Below are 13,701 nucleotides of genomic sequence, written 5' to 3'. Positions count from 1 at the left end.
TCCGAGGCTTTTGATTCACGTTGCTTCCAGGATTGCAAAGGACCCTGACAAGCACTCTACAAAACAAAATCTTACTCAGGGATGACTAGCCATTTTTCCCCTCATATTAAGGCTCTTTCCTTACAACCGAAGAGCATTTTAGACTACCCTGATAAAGCACCGAGGATAATCAGTATATGAAGAAGCTCAGTACAATTAAACATATTCATATTAAATATTATTTTGAGAGGTTTGCTGTAGTCAGTCTAGCACTTTGAATATAAAAATAGTCTGGGAAAATGGAAGGGTATATTAGAAATTACAAAAAGAAATCATCTATAAATTTCACAGGCTTTCTGTTTGTTGTGGTGGTTTGCTGTTTATTGGGGTTTTTGATGTTTTTTTTAAATTTGGTTTGGTTTTTCATTTTGTATTACTCTTCTTATAGTTTTTCCACAGAAGGAGGACTGGGTCTCGGTACTAGGTTAACTCAGTTCTCTCATGGTAGACTTCCTGTATCTTTGGAAACAAAAGTATATGCTGTTTCTTTGGTTGAAAGTGAAACTATGAAAACCAAGAGGACTTTACTTCTACCGCTGTAGCAAGCCCTAGTTATTTTCTGCATTGCTTTATGCTACCAAAACAGAGTAGAAACAATCCTCTGAAGATAGGCACGTTCTATGGTTTACTGATTGACTGGAATTCTTATTGACTGGAAACAACGTACTTAAAGCTTCACATTATGCTGTCGGGTTTTGGCTTTTGAGGTGTGTGATGTGGTGGGGGAGTGTCATATTGCAGTTCGAATCAGTACTAGGTTGATTTTGCAGTTTATGCATGGATTTCCAGTGTGACTTCCTAAACCTGCCCTGGACCTGAGGAGAGCACTGAGGAAACTACAAGCCTTGGACCCATATTGGGATGCAGAAAAAAAACAGATCGGCCCTGGCTGCTTTTGCAATTCACTTTATCCTCTCCTACTCAGTACATTTAATGGGAAAACACACTCTCCATCGCTCGGTCTCTTTCTGGCCCCTTCTCCAAGCAAATTCATTTGTTTAAAATCCTAAAAGGTGGTATAAGGTCTTATTGAAACCCAGCAACGTAAGGGGTAGGAGTGGATTAGATTCCTTCATTTCCTTTTGGTAATCCTAAATGCAGCTATCTCTGGTTCCCTAATCTCCTCTAGAGTCGGATTACCACCCATTTGAGCAAGTGCAGCTGGAATTAGGGGATGACAAGCATGCAAAGAAAGTGCCAAGAACTCCTGAGGTGACAGAGATGTCGGGGTGGCTCTGGCCACCCCGCAGCACCCTGGTGTCCTGCAGGGCACCCTGGACAGTGGCGTGGGGTGATGGGGACAGCCCTGGGCCGGGCAGTGCCCACCGGCCCCGGCGCAGACCGGCCTTTCTCCTCGCTGTGGCTCCGCAGCAGCAAGGGCCACCGCTGGGTCGCTTTGGTGCTTCATTTGCCTCTTGACAGGCTCCTGCAAGCCCTGCGGCTTTCTGACATGGCCAGGCGAGCCACACTGTGCCATACACAAATATGTGGTTTTATATATATATATATATATATATACACGCACATGAATGGATGTTCCTGCATTCACTGAAAGAAAGAATAAATATAAAATAGGTGATGAAATGTGGAGCGAGTACAACCTTGTTTATGCTTTCCTCTGTCCACCTGGAAAGAGTAACCCTGCATGAAAACACACGTTCGTGTGTGTGGTTATTTTTTGAAACAATCCCTCATATTTGATTGAAATGGAATACACGGCTGTGTATATCAAAGATAAAGCTTTATTTTTAGAGGCCTGTAATCCTTTCAAGGAGGTTTTGTTGATATAAGACTTCATTGGAAAGTAATTGTGGATTGTATAGCTCTGACCTTTGCAGAAAGCAGGGTGTGGGTCTGTGCAGCAGAGAAATACTGTGCATCAATTTCTTGTGAAGCCCCTGCAGACCAGCTAAGTGTGCGTACAAGTTCAATAATTTGTTTAAAAGGTTACAGTTAGTGGCTCAGTCGTCAAAGTTGGGGACATGGTATTTTTATACTAAGTGAAATACACTATTCAAATATATTTTAAAATAAATAAATGAAAAAGAATAAGGCCAGGCCTTCTACACAAATTGGAGGCGGCTAAATGCTCTTTTGTGCCTGCAGCTCTAAGGAGGCTGTGATGCATGTGAAGGAAAGTGACTGACTTAACTCATTGGGATTCAGGGAATGGCCTGCCCTCTTTTGGAAAAAAAAAAAAAAAAAAGCAAGAAGAAGAAGAAGAAAAGTAAGTGTGCATGTGTGTGTGTGTGTGTGCGTATTCGTGTTCGTGTATGTGTGTGTGTGTGACAGAGAGAGAGAGAGAGGAAGGGAGAGAGAGGAGGGGGAGACTCACACAGAGTCCTGCTTTCCTGAGCTGAGAGCTGCTGGTTCCCAAGCAGAAAGTATTAGGAGAAACACGGCTTCTTGTGTCTTTGATGCATTTATACAATGAAATCACTTCTATTTTTATTCCTGATAACTGGCCGGTTTTGCTTGAATCCACTCCGAGCCATGGACGACGGGAACAAAAAAAAGTACTTAAAAACAGCTAGGCGAAAAAAAAAAAAAATAAGAGGGAAAAAAAACCTTAACAAATCCAACCACCCTGGGATGAGGATTACTCACTTTAATGCTGTCTGTAAGTACAAAGTCTCTTGTTGCATTTCAGGGCGATAGTGACAAGCTGTTGTTTAGGTTGGGGTTGCTCGGGTTTGTTTTGATTCTTTGTTTTCACCCTCTTTTTTTTTTTCTTTTTTTCTTTTTTTCCTTTAAATATGTCATCCCCTTTTTCAGTCTTCTGCCGATTTACTAAAATAAGAAAATGAAAGCGGGAGAGGGGCGGATGGCTGAGCAGAGCGCGGCGGGGCAGCAGGGCAGCAGCCGGGGGTGTGGGGCTCCGCGGGCGCGGAGGAAGGCGCGGTGCCGGCAGGGAGAGGGACAGAGGACTGTTTTTGACATCAATTTGTGGGCTTGGATGGGTTGAAATTTTTTTTTTTTATTTATTTTTTATTTTTTTTCTTTTGGCCCGGGAACGTGCACGCCTGTGTGTGTACACACACATCCCCAGGCAGCGTGGTCTGCTTGGGTCTCTGTAGTGCAACTTGAGTCCGCCCAGCTCAAAGGAATGCGCTGGTCAAAGCATCTTTCCAGCTGTTTGGTTTTTTGGGATTCCAGCCACCCCCCCCCCCCAACACCCCCACCCCCAGACACACTCCCCAAATGTACATGTGATGGTGCTACTTTTCCGTGACAGGATTTGCTTAAAATAAACTAAGACCAAAACTGTCTCCCTCTCGCCTAGCCTAGTCGCTTTTCTCCCCCTCCCTTTCCTCCTTTCTTTCTTTATTTCCGTGAGAGCGCTCCTGGGAAAGCGGATCGGATAGAGGGGAAGGCTTTTGAAATCGTGGGGGAAAATGTAAGAGAATTCAGAGGGTCCGGGCTTTCTTTGTGTGGTGCTGAAGCCGCGGAGCTGCTTTGTGCTTTGGAAGGAGAAAATGGCGAGTCCTATTGTGTTTAGGCCATTTTCTTCCGGTACAAGGGTTTTCCCCCAAATCCTAAATACTTCAGGGCCCTTTTGAAAGAAATCTCCCAGCCTACGAAGTGTGAATGGCTTCATCTCTGCCTTTTCCCCAGCCGGTAGCACATCACATTCTAGAGAGCCCACACATTTCTCTTTGCAGGGCTAGTGCACAATTTCTAAAGCTGCTGCATTCAGAGCCTCTTGCAGCGTAGGGGCTATTTCAGCTGCTCTTTGCCCGTGTTATTCAACTTGGGGGAGCAGGTTATGAGAGAAAGGAGGGGAGTCTGAAGGAATAATATTTCGAGACCTGTCCTTGCTTTTAAATGATAAAGAGCAGCGTTAGCCAGTTGTGTGTGTGTGTGTGTATGTGTGTGTATGTGTGTGTGTGTGTGTGTATGTGTGATCTGAGAAAAGACTTGTCAACGTCGACGCCTGACTTTTCCACTAAATTATTTAAAGTTTATGTATATATACATGTAAGTGTACGTGAGAGTGTATCTCTGCGCATGTATGTAGCCACGTAGCAAGATCTTTCTTTTAGAACCAGAAAGAGGCCATATATATATATATATATGTAAAGTGAGATTTTAGGAGATGTTTAACCACTGTGTACAAGTTATTCCCGCTGAAACTTCTAATGAAAAAAAGAAAAAAAATTAAAATAGCTTGAAATGTTGTCAGTTATTTTCAGGTCATCCCATAGATAGGTACCGGTTACTAAAAACCGCGTCTGAACATTCACGTTAATCCATTTCAGGAAACAAATGAGCATCCGAGGTTTAAAGACTGTTGTCCGATATTAACCACTTTACATTAGAATGTGGGTTTTCCCAGGCGTCAGTGATTAAAAGCTCTTTGAAAAAAGAGAGCTAACAAATAAAGCCCAAGAAAGGTAAATCCTCACCACCACCGCCACCTCCTTCCAAGGTGCTGAATTTAAAAAAAAAAAAAAAAAAAAAAAAAGAATTTGTATTAATAACAACAACAACAAAGCAGAGGTGTTGATGGAACTGCCGCGGAGGGGTGGCAGGCTCCCCGGCCCCGCGGCGGCGGCGGGCCGCGCTGGCGCGGAGGGGCGCGCAGGGCCACGGGCACGGCCGGCGGTGCAGCGCCCGCTGCCGCCGGCGGCTCAGGACCATGGACAGGGCCCGGGCGAGGCCGGAGCAGGCTGGTGTCACCCCGGGAAAGCGGGGGGAGCGCGGCTGCCAGCCCCCACGGAACGCCGGGGGCCCGAGCTGCTCTGCCTCTCTTGTTATCCCTCTCGTGTGGCTGCTCAAGATTCTAGGCAAAAGACTTGAGAATTTACATTTATAATTCTCCTGCAGGAGAGCAAGCTTTGTTAAAATGCCATGCCAGTGATTTCTCTTCCTACTGCTCGCAAAAGAAGTAAAAGGATCTCTCCGTTCTGCATACGATTGCTTTTTTTCCCTTCAACTCCGAGCCAAAAATAAATCTACTGCTCGGATCGGCTGAATGACAGTGGTGTAAATTAAACTGATTTTATCAGTGACCAAGTTCCACAATTGGAAATATTAAATGCCACTTTGACAGACAAGGATAATACGGAACAGAGCTATAAAACAGCTCCTTTGAACAACAACAACATCAACCCAACAGGAGCCTAGATACTGGCGATCTCTTCTTCTTCATCTTGCTCTGTTATGTCACATCGTCTAGTTTTCCTTTCTGCGGTACCGAAATGATTGAAACCATTGTTTGATGCAAAGGGAGTAGTGATGATGAGTCATGGACTTTATGCCACAGCAAAAGCAACAGACGTGGTTCTCAGGCAAATTTCTTTTTTTATTTTGATCGCGCTTCTAATTGGATTCCCCTTTCAGATGTACTTTGCGGCACTTCCAACCCACCCTACAGCTCCAGCAAACTCGGGGCTGAGCTACGGGAGCGACCAGCCGCTCTGCCTCCACCTAAGAATTGCAGAAACGCGACCGCCAAGTCCTTTAGCCAGGAAAACCCTACTTCAGCGCCTGCCGCCGGCCCCGTAGGGCGAGAGGAGGCCTTGAGCCACCTCAGCGCTCCCTGCGTGCCCAGCCCGGCTCGGCCGGGCTCTGCTGGGCTCGCCGCCCGCCCGCCGGGGCCTGCCTGCCGCAGAGACACCGCGCAGCTCCGGGACGGGGAGAGGGCTGTCCCCGCACTGCCAGAGAGCCTCTCCTGCCAGCCCCGCCGCTGCCCTGCCGGGACGGGCACAGCGAGAACAAAGCCGCGGGGTACTGCTCGGCCTGGCCCGGCTCTGCCGCGCCCCCGGCCCGGGGCCGGGCTCCGGACCGCTGCGGGCGGGAGGCTGGGGCGGCTCGGGGCCGGGGGGCGCGGCGGTGCCGCAGCGAGGGGGTCGGATGCCGTGCGGGGAGGGTGGCCTCTGGGTGAGCCGGGGATCAGGCTCCTCTTCCTCGCTATGACTGTACAGATTCATGTGACATTGAGGTTGGGGAGCTGGGGGAGGGCGGGGGGTGGGGGGAGAGGACCCGGAGGGAAGGGGGAGGGTTGAACTTTCTGCCGGGCTCGGCTTTTCACACCTTTCTCTCCCGATGATGCGTGAGGACGTTTTGGGAGAGAGCGGCTCGGCGGGGTCCCCTCCGACCAGGTCCCCCTCGACCTTGCGGGGACCCGGCCGGGCGGCGCGGGTCTGGGATTGTGCCGGGTTTCAAGGACACGGGAGATGATCAGGACTTTGGGAGCCAACATCTGCCTGGCTGGTGACGTCAGCAACCCCGTGTAATCCTCTTGTACTGAAGGCAGATGCCTTATTTGTTTGGCTGGAGAGGCATTAATCCCTAATTCTGGAGCAGCAAGCGAGGGGGAGAGACCGGACCGCTTCCTATCCCCCGAAAGCAGCTAGAGGGGCTCTCCTCTCCTGCGCTCCGCGGCTCCGACTGGGTGGAGGAGCCGCCAGCCCTCGGCAGGTTTGACCATTTCCTTTTTGATTATGATTCTCTTTTTCGGTATTTGGACTGGGTTGCTATTTCTTATTTTTATTTGGATGCTTGGATTTCTCCCTACGATTCTTTGCTCTAGTACGGTCCTCAAGACGAAAAAGAAGGGGGAACTGCTGTTCCCCACCCCCTTCAGAGTCCCTGTATTTTATTATTTTATTTTCTTCTTTTTCCTTTTTTTTTTTTTTAATAAATAATAATAATTTAAAAAAAGCTTTCCCCGGTGCTTGCTCTCCGGGGATTCTGCAGCGGTGGGCAGGGAGGTTGCTCTCTGCGGTTCCCCGCGGCTGGCCCGTTCCCACCGCGCTGCAGGGACCCAGATGCCCGCTCACCCTAGCGCTGCGGTGATGGGCGTTCCTTGTCCCTTCCTCGGCCGCCGACCAAGCAGCCCCACAGGCTCGGGTCTGGCCGACCTCAGCTTCGCGTCAGTCCGTGTGGCCCCCCTTCCCTTCGCTTCCTCCCCTTCCCCTTTCCCTCCCCGCCCTTCTCCTGCTCTGACTCCCCCCTCTCTCCCTTTTGTCATTGGCAACCGCGCGGCGTGCGGGCTCCCGGCGCCCTTCCCTCCCCGCCTGCCTTTCCTTTCCTCCCCGCCTGCATTTCTAACGCTCTTGCTTTGTCTGTTTTCCAGGAGGCCGCACGCAGGAGCTACGGTGCCGAGGGGGGCCGGAGCCGCCTTCCCAGTTTGCCCCCGGATGCCCCGGCAAGCTACGGGAAAAGTCTCTGAGAAGCCCAGCTCGCCGCAGGATCCCGGCCGCCGCCGCGTGCAGCCGCAGCACATCCCCTTCGCCTCCTCTCTCTCTCCCGGGCCCTGGCGCCGAGGAAGCAGTCGAGGTCAGCTGCCCGGTTCCTGGGGTCCGGCCGTGGTCGAGCCCGCAGGGTGATGCAAGGTGCCCGGCCGCTCCACTCCTCCCCGGCGCGCCGTCGGCGCCGAAAAGGAATGGTCCCGATCCTGAGCCGTGAAAGATGGCAAAAAGCGTAACAATAATAATAATAATAAAAGCTCAGGCTAATTTTATTTTTTTTTTTAATTACTGTAATGACTTCACCCCTCATTTCCTCACTCGCCAGTTCAGTGTAGGCAAGCCAGATGGGCTGCCCAGACCCTCCCGGGAAAGGGGCAGGTGCGAGTGAGTTAAATTTTTTTCTGCTTTACAAAGAAAGATGACACGTCCTGCCCTTTCATTTTTCATCGCCGAAAGATCCCCTCTTCCCTCCCCCGCCCTCCCCCTGGCCGAGGGGAGCAGGGATGCTCTGGGGGTGCTGGCTCCCCCCTCCCGTGCTCCAGGGGAGACGTAGACCCAGGCGGACCGAGACAGCCGGAAAGACGCGGTCATTCCTCTCAGCCAGGGATGCCAAATGACAGACGTCGAGTCGGGGAGAGTCAACTCCTGTGTTCAAAATCACGCGAAGACGCTGGTGAAATTAAAGCAGTCGTCTGGAAGTGTGCAATAAGCACAAGCTTATTTTATCTTTTTTTTCTTCTTCTTTTTCTTTTTTTTTTTAATCCATTAAATACATATTTAAAAGCTTCCTGAGCCTTGCAAACAACAGACTAGCTAGTAAGAAAACTCGAGCATGAGTTATATGCAGCCCTGGCCAGAATGGGACTAGGGCGGAGGGAAATTACCGGGTTTTTTCGGGGATCGGTTGCTGTTCTGCTGAGAGAGAGAGAGAGAGAGAGAGAGAGAGAGAGAGTGCTCTAAGGCTCTGACTCTCCGTGTTCACAGCGGACCTTGATTTAATGTCATACAATTAAGGCACGCGGTGAATGCCAAGAGCGGATCCTCAAAGCAGCATGAAAGATATCGCTAGAACATACCATAACAATAATGTTAATAATAAAAATAATTGCAATTAGCTAAAAAAAAAAAAAAAAAAGAGAGAAAAAGGAAAGGAAAAAAGGAGAGACAAAGCAATAAAGAGCTCGACAACCTGTACTCACCTACGGAAACAGAGACTAACTAGGACTGGTGGACTGATTGGCTCAGCCCGGTGGAAAGGAGATGCCACTGCCACGGGACGGGCGCCCGCGGGGGCAGCTGTCAGCAGCAGGTAACGGGGCCGTGGGGGGCTACAGGAGCGGTGCGGTAGCCGTGGTGGTTTTTCAAGGTAGTGGTGACTCGACCTCTCGCTTTCTTGGGCTGAACCATGTAAAGTCGATTAATGGGAAATAAATACATTTTCTAATATTATCATCGCGAGGATTGTTCTTTGCGCATCTCTCAGCCGGTAGCTAGGAGTGCCAGCTCGGTAATGGCTCCTCCTCTTGCGGGGCTCCTATTGAAGCCGCGGAACGCAGAGTCCGGGGCAGCGGCGCGGTGCGCGGGGGCAGCGGAGCAGCGTCTGTGCCGCGGGCGGGCCGAGGCAGAGCCATGTGCAGAGTTGGTGCGCGGGGCGGGGGGTGCCGGAGGTGCCGCGGGGGCACCGCAGCACAGCCATGTGCGGAGAGGCAGCTCGGATGCGCTGAGAAGAGTGTGCGGAGGTTGCGAGGGAGAGGCGGGGAGGGGGAGCAGCGTGTGGGCACGGTGCGGGGAGAGCGGCGCAGAGCGGTGCCGGCGGAGCGGCGTGCGGGCTTTGTGCGCGGGGCTGGGCGGCGGGGCCAGGCGCAAGGCAGCGGCTGGCGAGCGCGGAGCGGGGGGCGGCGGGGGCGGAGGGGGCGGGGGGCAGCTTACGCGCGGGGGAGAGTGGCGGGGCGGCGGTGGCAGCGCGACGTGCGCCGGGCCAGGGGCGTGCGAGGCCGGCACACTGGAGACGCTGGCCCGCTGGAGGCGGCGGCCCTGGCCGGGGCAAGCCCGAGGGTGCGGGGAGGGTGCGGGGGCGGGGAGGGGAGAGGCCGGGGTCCCCGCGCCGCCGGCGGCGGAAGTCTTTGTTCTGCGGGGCCCCGCCGGCGGTGGAACAAAGGAGCCGCAGGGCTGCTGCCGGCGCTGTCCCTGGTGCTGGCGGGGGCACCGCGTTCCCGCCGAGGGCCGCCGCACCGCCCGTCCCTGGTCGGGCGGACTCGCCCCGGAGGCCCCGGGTGGCCCTCGCTATGGGACCTTCCCCGGCTGAAGAAAACCCAGCATCCCGACGGGATTGAGCGGCGAGGAAGGCGGGGGTGCGGGGACGGCAGGAGAGCGGCTCGGCCTGAGCCTCGGCCGATGCGCAGTGCACAGCCGCTGCCCCGCGCAGTCCCCGAGCGGGTTCCCCCCGCGCATCCTTCCCGCCGAGTCCCTCCCACCCCCCCTCTGAAACAGCCGGGTTGGAAGGAAGTCCTGCCGGGGCTCTGTCCTGCTCCTATCCCGACTCCGTCCACAGCCATCTGCCGCGGCCTAATTCTGCTCTTCATCCGTCAAACAGCGGCCACAGCCAGCCAGGGCAGGGGATGCTCTCAAACGCTAAATAAGGCAAAACAACTAAGTAACAGCAGTAACCACAAGAACTATAATGATAACAACACTCTCTGCCTGAAGGTCATAGAGCTTTGTCCTCTTTCTTATTGGTCTCAGCAGACAGCCTGACAGCAGTGTTTTTTCTACCAAAAACCGGATTGCAGATTGGACTGATCATCCTTCTCTGCAAAGGGATAAAAGGGGAGAATTCCTGTCCTTTCAGCAGCCCGTCTCCTCTGCATCCCCGTGTAGTCATCTTTGCAATGTCCAGCGGACAGATGAAGCACGTGGGCTACTCCGTTCTTTCCCTTCAGCTCACTGAGTTGGGGTCGTGTCTTTTGCCAGCTCCTGCCATGCCACACAGCTGCTCTCATTTCTTCTTTTGAGATACCTGTTCACATATATACATCTACCTAGACACTCATGTACACGTTTTGTGTTTTCCATGTAGTACCAGATTGTCACGATTTCTGTTCATCACTGCTTCTTGCTTTTATGTCCCTTGTAAGACCCAGCGCTGCACAGGAGCTCAGGGGAGCCAAGCAGAGAACTGAGGAAAGCCCGTCTTTGCCTGCTCGTGTGTGAGCCAGGATGATGCACAGCAGAGACTGACCCTCACATAGGTAGAGAGCAGGGAAGTACTTTAAAGCCTTGTGTCCTGAGCAACCTGAAGCACTCAGTTAAACTGTTTGCAGGATTACAAACATGAGCTGACCACTGCTGCACTGAGGCATTATTTCCCCACATTTTACTTTTATTTGGTTTTTTGGATATCAGTGCTAAAGATCTATTATAAACATCCTATAGTTCTGTAGCAAAAGAAACATAAATATGTAAGTGAGCTTTCCACCACCAATCCCTCAATATAGCTTTTAAGATACATCTTAATGCCTGAAATGAAATGGAACTTTCTTTGGAATAGATGGAGCTTTCTTTTTGGAAAGCTTCCAGAGCCAGGGAACCTTTCTGCCTTCTAAACTACAATAGCAGTAATAGCAGTGATGATGAAGATGATGGAGCATGTAAAAAAATGAAGGTCTGAAGACCCAGGTGATGAACTGTGCCATCCAGAGATGTGCATTTCCCGTTCCAATGTCATACTGCTGTTGTAGGCGCGTTGAGGTTCTGGTGGCAGCGTCTGAAAGTAACCAACATTTAATATTCATCACTTTCCTTCCTGCTCTGAAAATGGAATGAAAACCTTGCTCTCAGCAATTTTTCTTGGGGGTAGCCTCATTTCCGAGGCTACCTCAGTCACTGCTCCCCACAGAGAGGAGCAGTAAGCGTTGCCTGCCAGCCTCGCCTTGAGCTACAAGACAGCTATGTCCTCCCTCCCCCAAGCCTTTTTTTTAAAAAAAAGAAACCTTATTTTTCCTTTTTCCCTCCTTAAGCGACTCCCAGTCGGAACCCCGGAGGAAAAGCCTGTCCCCAGGGCTGCCGGGGCAGCCCCAGGCGGGGCCGGGAGGGCAGCGGGGCGATCCACCACCTTCTTCTGCTCCTCGTCATCTTCCTCCTCCTTTTCCTCCTCCTTCTCCTCCTCCTCCTTCACCACCGCCGCCGCCCGGCCCCCGGCACTGCCGCTCCCCCTGGCGGCCGCGCACGGCGCAGCGCCCAGCGCAGCCAAAATGCGGCGCAAATCCGGCTCAAATCCAGCGCAGTGCCGGCGCAGTGCAGCTCTGCCCCCGCTCCTCCGCGGCGGGACCCGGGAAACTTCGAGTATGAGCCATCTCGCAGCAATGTCCTGAATAAAAAATAACTTCAAAACGTCAAGCACGCACGATTCTAGATGTTTTGCGATGGAGAGCGTGAGAAGCGATGTTTTCATACCTTCCCGGTGGGAATCAAGGCTATCTGCCTCATTTAAATTCAGAGCTATAGAGCACCATCTGTGGCATGAAAATATGAAGGGAAATGAGCTACTACCTGCTTTCTGCAGCTGCTGAGGCAGTCTGGGGCGTCGGTTTCACTCGGGAACAAATTAGAGCAAAAGGCACAGTCAAAGTATTGTCCAGTTTACAGACACAGTGTTTCTCGAAAAGTTAAAAGCCTTTAATTTAGTTTTTGATTAGGAAGATGAAATTCCAGCATTTCATTTTGTTTCATGTGTCCTCCTGTACTCAGGGTGGTGGCTAAGAAAGGTGTAGAGCACAGGTAAGTCAGGCGATAAGCAAAGCAAGCCCTCCAGCAGAACAAACACTGTCCCACTGCCTCCACCCCGCAGGGCTGTGCCAGCAGCAGGATCTTCCCCAGTCGTAGAGAGAAGCAGAGGACAAGCTACCTGTCTGGTGCTTCGAGGCCCGGTGCACGGCGGTGACTGCCACGGGGTGAGGGAGTCAATGAGCCAGCCACCAAAGGTATGACATAAGACTCGTTTTCACACTCTGCACAAAATCCCTTGCATTTCTTTCGTGTTACTTAGCTCCTCTGATACTGGTCAATTACCACAATAACTCAGGAGTGAGATAATAGAGACAGTAATTTGCAGCCTAACGCGAATTAATTTTCGCTTGATCTGGAACTGCTTTAACAACTTGGTGGGCATTAATAGCACCACACTACTCAATACTAGATATTTGTGTGTCTGAAATAGTCTTAAAATCTTACTAGAGAAATCCCACAACCAGAAAACAGGGAAGAAATACCAAATCTTAAATACACTTCTAGTATAAAATATTTGAAAATGAGCATTAAGGACAATTGAATTAACACCAGAAAACTATTAAATTAACAGAGGTACAGTTTGTGCTAAGGTCGGTTTATAATTTGCCGTATTTGAGTAATTTTGTTTATTAAACAATTAAGTACAGGTTGCATGTTAAATAATATTAACTAAAATACACACTTAATACTTGTACAGAAGTACTGAAAATGCAATCTAAGCTTTTTAACTACATCACTAACAGGTTTTGCCTAGGTTTTCTGTACAAGGAAATGAAAAATAAAATACTCTGTACACAGGAGTTTACTAGTGTGTATTTGAACCGATCTTAATACAGCTGGTAAAGAAGTTAGTAAGCAAGGCAACAACATTCTTTTCTTAACAACTTTAACAAAGAATTACAGAATTATCTGAAGTATCTTTACAGTACTTGGAACATGGAAATTACTAGTACATGTAGGTCTTCCTGACTTCAGAGGGTTATAGCTCAACACTGTAGAATTTTGCAGAATCTGTATAAAATAATTGTGCAATCTTTTTTGAACCTAAATATTATGCCTTACATCATTCCTGTCTCACAAACTAGACCTATTAGAGTTATTGAAAGTATTTCTGGACCATTTGGAGATTTATGATTTGATTTACTGTTCTACATCCAGGATGTGAAACATTCAACTGAGAAAACATTTTTTAATGAATGTACAGGTACCTGTAAAACCTCTTACCTTCACAATGTTGTTTTTCAAACCTAATTAAGAACTTTTTTGCTATTTGTTCTTCTTTGAAGAATTTACATTCAGTCTACTTATATTTGTGGATAAAATGAAAAGAGCAGCCGTGACAGCAAATCTAAAAGTACAACCTTTACATTTTTTACAATGGACACTTCCAGGTAATCTACAGGCTGGGTAAAGTCCATTAAAAATCAAGGGCATGACTTCTTTCAAACTAGAAAAATTGGGATAAATCTGACTTCTATTAAATTGAAGAAGAGAATAAAAAAAATATGTGGCTGTCACTAATTAAAGCAATAATTAGTGAGATGTTGACCTATTTTAAAGTTTTATAGTTCTTCATCTCTCCTCTGTAGAGGATTCTAAAGGCCAATCAGAAGAAATCATTTCCTTGAAAAGAATGCCAAAACCCCAAAAGAAAACAGAAAAATCAGTTGGTTTTTCTTTA

General features: G+C 49.8%; 1 long non-coding RNA gene across 1 annotated transcript; it reads left to right on the top strand.

The window, feature by feature from the left end:
• The first annotated feature begins 6,105 nt into the window (after positions 1 to 6,105).
• Positions 6,106 to 7,950, top strand: LOC148185052 (uncharacterized). The gene is made up of 2 exons (XR_015773937.1): positions 6,106 to 6,462; positions 7,121 to 7,950. It is a non-coding gene; the product is annotated as an uncharacterized LOC148185052 (long non-coding RNA).
• Positions 7,951 to 13,701: the final 5,751 nt, after the last annotated feature.

The sequence above is a fragment of the Pseudopodoces humilis genome, chromosome 1 (genome assembly GCF_049639895.1).
Source record: "Pseudopodoces humilis isolate 2021_Gansu_Grassland_sample_001 chromosome 1, ASM4963989v1, whole genome shotgun sequence".
Classification (NCBI taxonomy): Eukaryota; Metazoa; Chordata; class Aves; order Passeriformes; family Paridae; genus Pseudopodoces; species Pseudopodoces humilis.
The sequence above is the reverse complement of the archived record's forward strand: the minus strand, read 5'-3'. Positions and strand labels throughout refer to the sequence as shown.